This window comes from Gouania willdenowi, chromosome 7 (assembly GCF_900634775.1).
Source record: "Gouania willdenowi chromosome 7, fGouWil2.1, whole genome shotgun sequence".
Lineage (NCBI taxonomy): Eukaryota > Metazoa > Chordata > Actinopteri > Blenniiformes > Gobiesocidae > Gouania > Gouania willdenowi.
This window is the reverse complement of record NC_041050.1, coordinates 2,487,228-2,499,459: the sequence shown is the minus strand read 5'-3', so window position 1 is coordinate 2,499,459 and position 12,232 is coordinate 2,487,228.

Genomic DNA, 12,232 nt, shown 5'->3' with positions numbered 1-12,232 from the left:
AGAAAACTTCAAAAATCGGCACATATCCTCCTCACTAAATTGGCCATGTGTCAAAAAGTGTTCATACGATCAAATTAAAAATTTACAGTGTGCCAATTGAATAACTAAGGAACAATTTTTGGGGACCGAAGTGCATGGGCCATTTGTTGAAATGACATGAAATGACACTATACAAAAAATATTTTACACACACAAAAGTACTGAAAGCACCATTGAGTGCTGATACCGACAGTAGACATTCCTAAATCTCATTTGAAAACCTATTTCCATTGTGACCCCATGAGCGGCCCTGTCAGTCTGTGTGATAACAACCATGTTGAGATCTCATCTGATGCGACCCTGCTCTCCTCCACGCTGTTATTCCAAGTACAATTACACCACACCGGATGGATGAGCTCGCACTCATTACCCCACCACATCTCAGGCCGTGAATGACAGATCCGTGCCCCCTCTGGTGAGCGTGTGCCAGGTGCTTCATCGACTTGAAACCCAGCCCCCCCCAACCCAAGCCCACGCCCACCTGCGGCTCCGATAAGAGCTCGCCACGGAAAATCAGACATCGGCCTTAGAGCGGCGAGCGCCAGAAAATGAGCCATGAAGGAAATCAGAGGTGATTATCTTTATTATCAGCATGGGGAGTAACCGTGGAAACGGTGACCTGTGTGTATGTGTGTGTGGGTGGGAGTGGGGGTGCGCAAGCTGTTGGAGCTGTCTCCCGATTGGCCCGTACAAGCTCCAAAGGTAATTAACATCTGCATATGCAAACGAGGGTTCCAGGAGGGAAATTTGGCTTCTCATCTGCACCCTTTGCATAAAATCTGCAAGAGTGTGTGTGTGAGCACGTAGGCGTGTACACACACACACACACACACACATACACAAAAAATATAAAACAACTCCAATTGTGTTTGTTCCATGACTTCATATTCATAACACTACCTCACTCCTGCATGAATGTGTGTATTTTAATGTTCTATGTCTTTTGTATACTAAAAAAAAAAAAAAAAAGCTGGCACACTCACTTTTTGGCAGCACAGTTGCTGTAGCTGAAGGTGGTTGAACACTGAACATAAAGTCAGCAAAGATGGTCCATTGTTCTAAGAATCTGTTTATTTATTTATCTGAATAATATCTACTGTTATACAGGAAGTTTAGTATTTTTTGTAGTCATCTTAAAGACGGTGGGAAAGGTGGTGAAATGGGATTCTAAAAAAAAAAACACAGAAATTAGTTAAAAGTTGCAAATTAGAGTGGCCAAAAACGGACAGAAAAAGTAGTAAAAATTGACATAAAAATTGTAAAGATGGGGAGACATTTGGGGGTGGGGTTAGGAAAAGTAGGAACACTTAGTTTAAACTGACAAAGTGTTGAGCATGACAAATCATTAATGTGGCTAAATTGGCAAAAAATAAGCATGAAATATGGTGAAAAGAGGTCAAAAGTGACAATAATGTCTGACATTAGGTGAAAAAGTGGTGGAAAGGGCTTGTAAGTGCAGAAAATGACTTGTAAGTGGAAAAACTGAGCAGAAAAGGCATTGAAATTTAATGAAGAAGCAGAAATGAGAGAAATGTAGCAAAAACGCATTAAAAGGAGCAAAAATATGGCAAGAAAAAGTGATGAAAATAGGTTAAAATATGGAAAGTTTGGTGTAGTTGCAGAAAAAAGGGTAAAAATAAGCCAAAATTGATTAAAAAAATATTCTTATTTTCTTGAAGGCATCTGGCGAACTCCTTCCAGTGTCTCGTGACCCCAAATGGGGCCCTGACATGGTGACCAGGGGGCACCAGGTCGTATCAAAGCCAACCAACTACCTCTCTGACTTTGCTCTGCGATGCTAAAAATATGAGGATGTCAGAGTCTCTGTGAGAGTCTCATTATCATCTGGTGGAGCGAGGACCCGCGTCCAGAAAAAAAGACACCAAGGCTTAAAAAAAATAAAGGGACACTCCACTGTAGGAGAAACAGGAGAACGAGTTGTCAGCACATGTCACTGGAAAAGTTTCCCTTTCTGTACGCATGAGTGAAACACCTAATTAAAGTCTGTGGAGCTTCTTCTTCTGAACATCTTTGCGTAATTCCACCTCTTTTCTTCATCTGCGTGCACTCACTGATCTGCTGTTAACGTTCACGCTAACACAACCAAAGCAAATAGAACAACACGTGGCTCAGTGTGAAGTGCCTGACCCGGGGATCACGGAGAGCGCACGCTGCACGCAGACATGGCAGACGTGTGTTTTGCTGAGGAGCGTTAATGAGAGTGGCAGCAGGTGAGATGGGCTGCAAAGCATGATGGGAATGATGTGCTCCAGCAGCGGGACGCATTTCTATTTATACAACCAGAGAACACCAGGATTCACAATGTTTTCCCTCAGACCAGCAACTATACAAACTGTAGCCCTGCAATCCTCACGCTCTATTAAAGCACAAACACATTTTAGATCATCACTTTAAAGATGAATCATTAAACTTGGTTTAATGATTCATTTGGGTCTTTGGAGTCATTTATATCAACTTTTAGCATCAAAAACATTCATTTTTATGTGTTTGTCACCATTTTGAAGATTTTAGTCAATCAGAGATTACTTACTTATGTTGTCGTAACATCCAACAAGTGTTCTCAACCTTGGGGTATGGACCCTATTTGGGGTCACGAGACACTGGAAGGGGGTCGTCAGATGCCTTCAAGAAAATAAGAATTTTATTTTTAACAATATGAGCCCATTTTTGTTTATTTTTACCCTTTTTCTGCAACTACACCAAACTTGCCATATTTTAACCTATTTTCATCACTTTTTCTTGCTCCTTTTAATGTATTTTTGCTACATTTCTCCTATTTCTGACACTTCTCTGTCACATTTCAATGCCTTTTCTGTAAATTGTTTCCACTTTCAAGACATTCTCACCACTTATAAACCCTTTCTGCCACTTTACCACCTAAAGCCACTATGTTGACCCATTATTGTCACTTTTAACCTCTTTTCATTATGCTTCATGCTTATTTTTGCCAATTTAACCACTTTTGCTATTTCTCATGCCCTTTATTGGCCAGTTTAAACTAATTATTCCTACATGACCCTATTTCTGCCACTTTTAGGCCAATATTGACACTTTTTTTACTACTTTTTCCGTTCGTTTTTGACTGCTCTAGTTACCACTTTTAACCAATTTCTGTGGTTTTTAAAATCCCATTTCTCAAACTTTTCCACCATTTTTGGCCACTTTTAACCCATTTTATTTCTGATTACATGACTATATACTATGGAGCAAATAATAATAAACTTCCTGGATAAGAGTGGATATTATTCAGATAAATATATAAATGTGGTCATCGCAGAGTCAGAACAATGGACCATCATTTTGCTGACTTTCCAGTATTCTACTTTAAATAATAATATCTAAAAATGAGGCAAAGATGTTAAAATCACAACAACAATGTGTAAAATCCTAATCCTGAAACAACAGTAGAAACAACGTTTAAAAGTGAGTGAAACATCATCTTTCTGCAGCTGACATTAATTATTTCTGAATTTGCCTTGTAATCCCAGCTGAGAATCCTCCCCAGAACGAGAGCGACGTCAGCTTTATGCAACTACTCATAAAAGCATTACAGGCTATAAGTCCCGCTTGGATTTGAATTGGTCTCAGCAGTACAGGATTAGAAGCAGCAGGGATTAGAACCTTCCCCGGAGGAAAATGAGAAGATGGGATTTAAGGCCAAGGGTCTCTAGATATACTACATTTTACTGAATAGAATTGCAGATGACAATTGACCAGTGGAGTTTGTTCAGGTTTTAAATGCCATGATTAGTTTGAATATGACGTATTAAAGGCATAATGACACCTGTGCGGACAAAGATAATGAACCTCTGCTTTATAGATAATGCTGAGTTTAAATGTTTGTATGGCCTCAATGAGGAGCAGTCAAAGGACATGGTAGGTACACACAAGGGCAGAAAAACGAACCAAAAACAGAAAAACACACATCTGACAGTGAAAAACATTGAAAAGGACAACAAAAACACACCAAATGACAAAAAATATAGAAAAAGGCAGCAAAAACACCCAAAATGACTCTAAAAACACAAATTAGGACTACAAAACCCATTTGATGACAAGAAATCTATAAAAAAAAAAAAAAAAAAAACAACAAAAACACCAAATGACAGAAAAAAACACGACAGCAAAAACAAACAAAATGACAATAAAAGTATACATTAGGACAACCAAAACGCACCAAATGACAAAGTACTGTATATACAAAAGACAGCAAAAACACGCAAAATGACTCTGAAATGCACAAAAAAGATTGCAAAAAAAAACACAAAAGGATTCGTAAATTCACGCATTAGGACAACAAATGACAAAAAATATACAAAAAGACAACAAAAACACACCAAATAACTATTAAAATCACACATTAGATTATTAAATATACAAAAATCCCTAAAACTCCATCTGTACAAAGTCACATTGGGCAAATGGAGGAGACAGTAACAATATGTAACAGAGGGTCAGACTCTCCTCCTTCCTCTCTTTAAACATTCATCTACTTCTTTCACTGGCCCTAATAAAAGAGAAGTGGATCTAAAGCGTGTTAGCCAAAGCCTCAGTGGTCATCTGCAGTGGCTTCACTTACCTCAGGACATTTCATTCACTAAACACACTCACCCACACCTCCATTACCAGCCTAATGTGATTCCACAAGAGCTGAACCAACAGTCTGACATTAGGAGAAATGAGCCAGCGTTCAGCAGAATGTCCAAGCCAAGGGACGGAATCTGAGGGGGAAATGAGAGGTGGATGTTAGCACGTCTACAGAGTGGTGCAAACCACATTATCTGAGAGGAGGAAGAACACTATGGAAGTTATGATGGAACATCCAGGAAGTGCTGCATGCTGCTGCTGTGGAAGGAGAGACTGTGTCAAGTCGATCCTCATTTTGTGTCGTTCTTGACTTGAAAATAATTTCACTGGATGTATTAATTGGATTTCACTCAAAGAACCAGACCTTTAAGTACTTCTTTCATTTTATTGATAAGTATTGTTTGTAGGTATGTACATCATCTAAAGACAGGCATACACTCAGTTTTGGCCCATTTTTAGCTGTTTTTTTCTCTTGTGCGTCAATTTTTGGGATCAGCCCGAGTCACGACTAAATTGTGTCTCGTGCGCACGGTCTCGTGCGCACGGTCTCGTACGCACGGTCTAGTATGCACGGTCTCGTATGCACGGTCTCGTATGCACGGTCTCGTATGCATGGGGTCATGGGAAGGGATTAACACCTCACGACCAGCTCCTGATCAGCAATCGCATGGTCGTAAGAAAAATTGTGTTCAAATGCTCATTTTTCTGTGAAGTTTGTTTTAAATATGTCTTGCGTAGCTCTCTTTGTGAATAGCATATGCAGTTATATTGTGAAGGAAAGCCGAGATGCCATGAAACTTTTACGTTGAGTTTTTTTTGTCTTTTTGAGCTATTAGTACAAGCACTACCCTCTATGATCTGATCATCAGAACAAGACGTTGGTAGAATTTCCAGAGGGAGAGATACTTAAGTTTGTGGCGTAGCTGGGCTGTGTAACTCATTAGGGCAGTACACGCTAAATGGGCGGGGCGTGCTACCAGGTCTCCTCACGTCAGATCCTACTGCGCAGACTCTGGCAACAAATGACGCCAAATTTACAAGATGGCAGCACCCCTAAGTGCTGTATTTTGGCTTCAAGAACGTTGAGTGGGAGCAGCTACAGTGCATGCCGTAGGACCGCTATAAAATTAACAAACCATACTTCCCACGTCTGTCCAGCCAATTCCTGGTCCATCACATCACCGCCTTTTCTTTTTTAAATCTCTTTTTCCTGAGATTTGCGAGTGTCTCCCCACTTCTGGGTTCTTCTTCGGTTTTAATAGCGACCCTTCAGAGTTCTTCTTCTTCTAATTTGTACGTTGCATTTGCAGAAACAAGACTCCGATGTGTGGTGTATGGACGTACAGTGTGAGCAGTCAGGACTCGTCAGTCAGTTGAAAAAAAACAAACAAAACATCGCAGTGTCTGCCCGTCTTTAGGGGAAAAACCTCAAAAGGAAAATGCACAGTACAAGGACAACTACAATACTTCCATTTCCTGAAGAAAATGCAAGTGAGGTAGAGTTGCCATCTTTCAGAAAAAAAAGAAACACATTAACATTTTGACATAGAACAGCTTTGTTGCCTCATATATCCCTTTAGTTCGTTATACATTATTTATTTGTGTCTACAGGATCATCTAAACTCTTTCTGTGTCCCATCCAAGATTAATCTTGAATGTAGACTTTTTTAAAACATATATTTTTGTTCTGTTTTGCTTATTTTAAATTTGAATTTCATCTTTTGGTGTATTTCAAATAGTTGTGCCTCAATTTATTTTATGATGAATGAGAAAAAAAAATACATGATTTTAGAAAATAAACTGAACTGTTTCTGTGTACCTCCTGAAAGGTGTTTCAGTACCACTAGGGGTACACGTACCCCAGTTTGGGAACCATTGTAAGATACAGAAACCTCTAGGATGCAGGTGCTGGCCCTATTCACACTGCATTTTATTATCACTAAGTTAGCATTAACCAAACAATAGCATTAACATTAACCTAACATTAACACTAAATTAGCATTAACCAAACAATAGCATTAACCGAGAACTAGCACTAAATTAGCATTAACCAAACAATAGCATTAACCTAGAACTAGCACTAAATTAGCATTAACCAAACAATAGCATTAACCTAGAATTAGCACTAAAGTAGCATTAACAAACAATAGCATTAACCTAGAACTAGCACTAAATTAGCATTAACCAAACAATAGCATTAACATTAACACTAAATTAGCATTAACCAAACAACAGCATAAACAAATCAATAGCATTATCCTAGCATTAGTACTAAATTAACATTAACCAAACATACCATTAACCTAGCATTAGCATTAACCAAACATTAACACTAAATTAGCATTAGCCAAACAACAGCATAAACCTAGCATTAGCCTAACATTAGCATTAACCTAGCATTAGCATTAACCTAGCATTAGCCAAACAATAGCATAAACCTAACAATAGCATCAAACACTAAATTAACATTAGCCAAACAATAGCATTAACCAAACATTAACATTGCCACTAAATTAGCATTAGCCAAACAATAGCAAACCTAACAATAGCATTAAAACTAAATTAGCATTAGCCAAACAACAGCATTAACCCAGCATTAGCATTCACATTAACCTAGCATTAACACTAAATTTGCATTAACCAAACAATAGCATAAACCTAGCAATAGCATTAACCCAGCATTAGCACTTAATTAGCATTAACCTAGCATTAACACTAAACTTGCATTAACCAAACAATAGCATTAACCTAGCATTAACACTAAATTAGCATTAGCCAAACAATAGCATTAACACTAAATTAGCATTAAACAATAGCATTAATCTAGCAACTTTCTGAATGTTTTAATAGGTTGGTAACATTTTTTTCTTCAAAACAAAGTTTTGCTTTTCCAATCTTAATCATTAATAAATAAACTATTGGTATTTAGTTACATTTTAACGATCACATTTTAACTTACCTATTAACCAAGCAACAGAAGTTTATAATAAACCTGTGGTTTTATTTAAAGGTTCTCACCATCACATGTTCATCCACATCCAAGGGAAATAACTATTACCTCTGCAGCTGCTAAGCTAGCTCTGCCATTGCTCCCAGTTCACCCACAATGACACGTTAGTGTCATTAAGAATAGCACTCACCAGTGGGAGGGGCTTCCACCTGGCCCCGCCCCCTACTTAGCAGACGACAGGTAGTTTTGCATTGAAGAGGAAAACTACTGAACTAGTGTGCTAACCTGTGCTAACCTGTGCTAAACCGTTCACATTTATAATCAATTTCAATCACTAGCATCATTAATTACTGAATGTTTACTTTTTTTTTATTTCTCTTCTTCACTGCAGCTAATAAACAGCTTTAAAGTGCATTAGCATTAGCGCCATCTATTGGACCGGAGTCCATATTTTCTGTTTTCTAATGAATTATGGGAAATATAGTTATTGAAAACATTGTGTGACATTTAATCAGAATTACACAATCAACAACAATGCAGCTCTAATGAATCTTTGTTATACGTGATGACTTAGATTTAGGTGCTTTTGTGTTTTTGTTGAACACTTTGGGTGTTTTTGAACAAGGCTAGGTTTTGTTTTGTTTTTGTTTTTTAGTTGTGTTTAAAATTCTCTCATTTTATCTGTTTTTTTTTTTGTTTTCTTGTGTGTTATTTGAGTTGTTTTGTGTATCTTCGTTGCCCTCGTGTGTGTTTTACTGTTTTGTGTGTTTATATTGTTTTTAGAATCATTTTGCGTGTGTGTGTGTGCGTGTGAAAAAGCGTGAAGTTGTGAACATTAAGCTTGGATTTGAATAAACAAAGAGTTTTTTTTTTTCTGTCATTTTTAACCCAGCAAAGTTTATTTATATATAACAACAGTACAAAGTGAATCCTTGGCTTGCAAAATAGGTGTTTCATATTTACAATAGGTACACAATAATATTATATTATCATAACAAAACTGAAGCAAATAAAAAAACAACAACCCTTTTTTAAATATTTTAAGTTTCTTACAGTTTTCACAACACTTTTTTTATAAAACAAGAAGAACAGACAGCCATTATTATTATTATTATTATTATTATTATTATCGTCATCAGCATAATCATCAACATCGCTGGTAAGTTACTATTTTACACAACTCCAGTGTCTACCAAGGGTTTGTTTACAGTGAGTGGATAGATACTCGTTTTGACGTCAGTGACACAATCTGATCGGATTTCACCTTCTCCCCCTAAAGCTAGCCAAATAAACGCTAATGAAAAAGCTTTGTTTTTGTTTTCAGGGATGAATTGACAATGACATGCCTGTCAAAAAAAAACAAAAACCCAGCACTATCTCTTCGGGCGTCACATTTCACAGAGAGCTACAAAAAATGCACAAAGAGTTTTCACTTTTATCACCAGCCTCATCGGAAAGTGTTCGTCACGTCACACATAAAAGGAGTAAATCAACGTTTCCGGTGAAATGGAAATAAAAACAGCCCCAAAAGGCATATGCAGCATAGAAACAAGCAAAAGGGGGGTGGAGGGGAATCTCTTTTAAAAAAAAAAGTGCTTGTTATTGTGATTTATTTAAGACAAAGGGAGAGATTGATAATGGCACGGATCAATATGGTTTACCTGGCAAAATTAAACGCATACAAAACTCTCACACAAACGACACAACATAAAAGAACTGAATGTTGATGTTTGGTTAGGTGAAAGACATCCAGGATATACGTATCCAGCTTCATAGTACAGGCCCTTGGAGTAATTTTGTAATTTTGTTCCCATTTTGTTTATTTTTATTGTCATTTTCTATGTTTTTTGGAGTTGTTTGGTTGTCATTTTTTACATTATTCTTTCATTTTATATCTTTCTTGTCATTTGTGTGTTTTTTTAAATGATTTTTTCTTTTAAAAGTGCTCGTTACTGTGATTTAAGACAAAGGGAGCAATTGATAATGGCGCGGATCGATATGGTTTACCAGGCAAAACTAAACGCATGCAAAACTCTCACACAAACAACACACAAAATAAAAGTAACTGAAAACATAAATATCAAATTACAGTGAGATTCCTATCTTTACAATGCAGTACACACCTACTCCCATAGGGGGCGCTACTGGGACGCTAATGTTGCAGTTGATTTATGTTTTTTTTAGTTCAGCTTTACGGTTTTTACTGACGACCTTTAGAGGACGGATCGAAGTCACTGAAAAACATGTTCAATTCAATTCTTGGACAAAAAGCCCAAATATGAACAGCAGAACCTTAAGGTCATATATATATATATATATATATATCAAAGGTATAAATAAACCCTTCGAAACCTTATTTGTTCCACTAATCAACATCTATTATTTATAAGTCAGTATTTGGGGGCTTGTCCGGATTCATATCCAGGAGCTACCTTTTAACATTGGATATGCAATTACATTTTTTTCATTAATAACAGTAAAAAGTACTATTAAAGTACTATTATAATAATCTAATTTAATGAGGGACGTCATACTTCTTCATCTGGGGTGTGTAGTAAAATATATAGCTTTACAAATAATTGGGTAACTGATATCACATCACTGACAATGGGGTGTATAAGTATGAAGGTATATTTGTGTCTTTATTATTCAATCAAAAAAAATAGTTTCAATTTAAAAAAAAAAAATCACTTAAATCAAAAATAAATATTTTCCATTTGGGGCTCAATCTTTTTTTTGCATTCAAACACTGATTTTCTTTAATAGAAACGGTTCGTTTTTTTTTTTTTAAATTGAAATGTTTTTCTTCTTTTTTTAATAATAAAAACACAAATGTACCAATCAAAATATGGCTCAAATGCAAAAAAAAAGATAAGATGATTTCAATCAAATACAAATATCCATCAAAGAAGAAAAAAAAAGGATCTCAAATATTTTTTTTTTGCATTTGAAAATTTTTTCTTTGATTGAAAATGTTTTTTTCTTTTTTACTGATTAATGAAGACACAAATACCTCCATATATAAGGTGCTGTTTCAAAGATCAGTCAATAAAAAAATAAGAAAAAGACAATTGGCCTCAAACTTTACTTTGGTAAACACTGTTTACTGTTCAGAGAGAAAGTAAAGTGGAAGGTTTTCAAGAGCTGCTCGTAAATAAACGTTTACCACTGGAGAAAGAAAGAAAGAAAGAAAGAAAGAAAGAAAGAAAGAAAGAAAGAAAGAAAGAAAGAGGCATTGAGGTCCTGCTAGGAAAGAGAAATGCATAATTTCATTCAAGCAACGTGAGGTACGAGGAGGATACAACTCTACTTGCTGAAATTGGGAAGACGAATCAAATGAAAGAGAACCTATGGTGGTGAAATCGTACAATCAGGGTTAAGGACTGAAAATAGAACGAGTGAATTAGCCAAAGAAATGCATGGAAGCTCCTGAATTTGAGAGAGGAAATAGAATATAGACCATGTTTTGTTATCTTTAGTGTGTATATGGGAGCACTGTGTGCCAACGTGTCTTTGGGGGAGAAACTGAACCCCAAGTTTCTGCAAAAGACGGATTAGCTTAAGTAATTCAAAGCACTTTCAAGGTCTTTAAGTATTTATATTTCATGTTTTACACTTTTCTCACTATTAGGTCAAAATGCAAAGGATGACTTTAGGAAACCAAAATAATACGACAAAACCAGAACTTTAAATGATTGAAACTTGCAATAATGTGGAATAAAGCAAAGTTATTGTTAATTTTGTTTGACTAAATTTAGAGAATAAAATGACAAAGAGATATTAAACACATAGAATGTTTCATGTTATATATATATATATATATATATATATATATATATATATATATAATGTCAGTCCCTGCAGGATCTTCACATCAAAAATTCTTGATTTTGTATCCAATTTTTAGTGGTATTATTTCTGAGAAATTGCAATATGTATTCATTTATTTTAAATGTAGATTTTTTTTCCATAATTTGCATACAAAAACGACTGCATTTATGTGATATAAGCATTGAAAAACTTCAAGCCCATAAATATACTGTGGATTTGAGATATCTACAATTTAATTATTTGGTAATTTACGCAATAATTCATGTTTTCTCTATAATTTTTACTGTCTTCTGTGGGCCGAATTGGATGCTCTGAAAGGTTGGATTTGGCCCCTGGGTCTTGACTTTAAAACATTTGCTCTAAATTGTATCAGAGATTGCTTGAAAATGAAATTCGAATTAAAATAGGATTCTTTCAGCAAGATATTCACTCCCTTTAGGTTAACATCAGAGTTTTAAATGATTGAAAATAACCCCCAAAAAATGTTAATGTAAGAAATAAGCCCTGGCCTTGGTCATATTGATGATTTTCATATATATTTTATACATTTAGATGAAAAGGGTCTATATTTTTTGAAGGAGTGTGTTTCTATAAGACTAACCCTTTAAACACAACAGTCTTTCTCACTTCTACCCCTACTGGCCAGACACATGGTGACCTCAGCCTACGTTTCTCCTTGCCTTTAAGGTTTGATTTTTATCCGTCTCCTGATCACACTGAGCACACACGACTGAGATCAAAAAACAGCTTCAAAGCTGGAGCAGGAACCTGGAGCTAAAGGGCTTCTCTCTCTCTCTCTCTCTC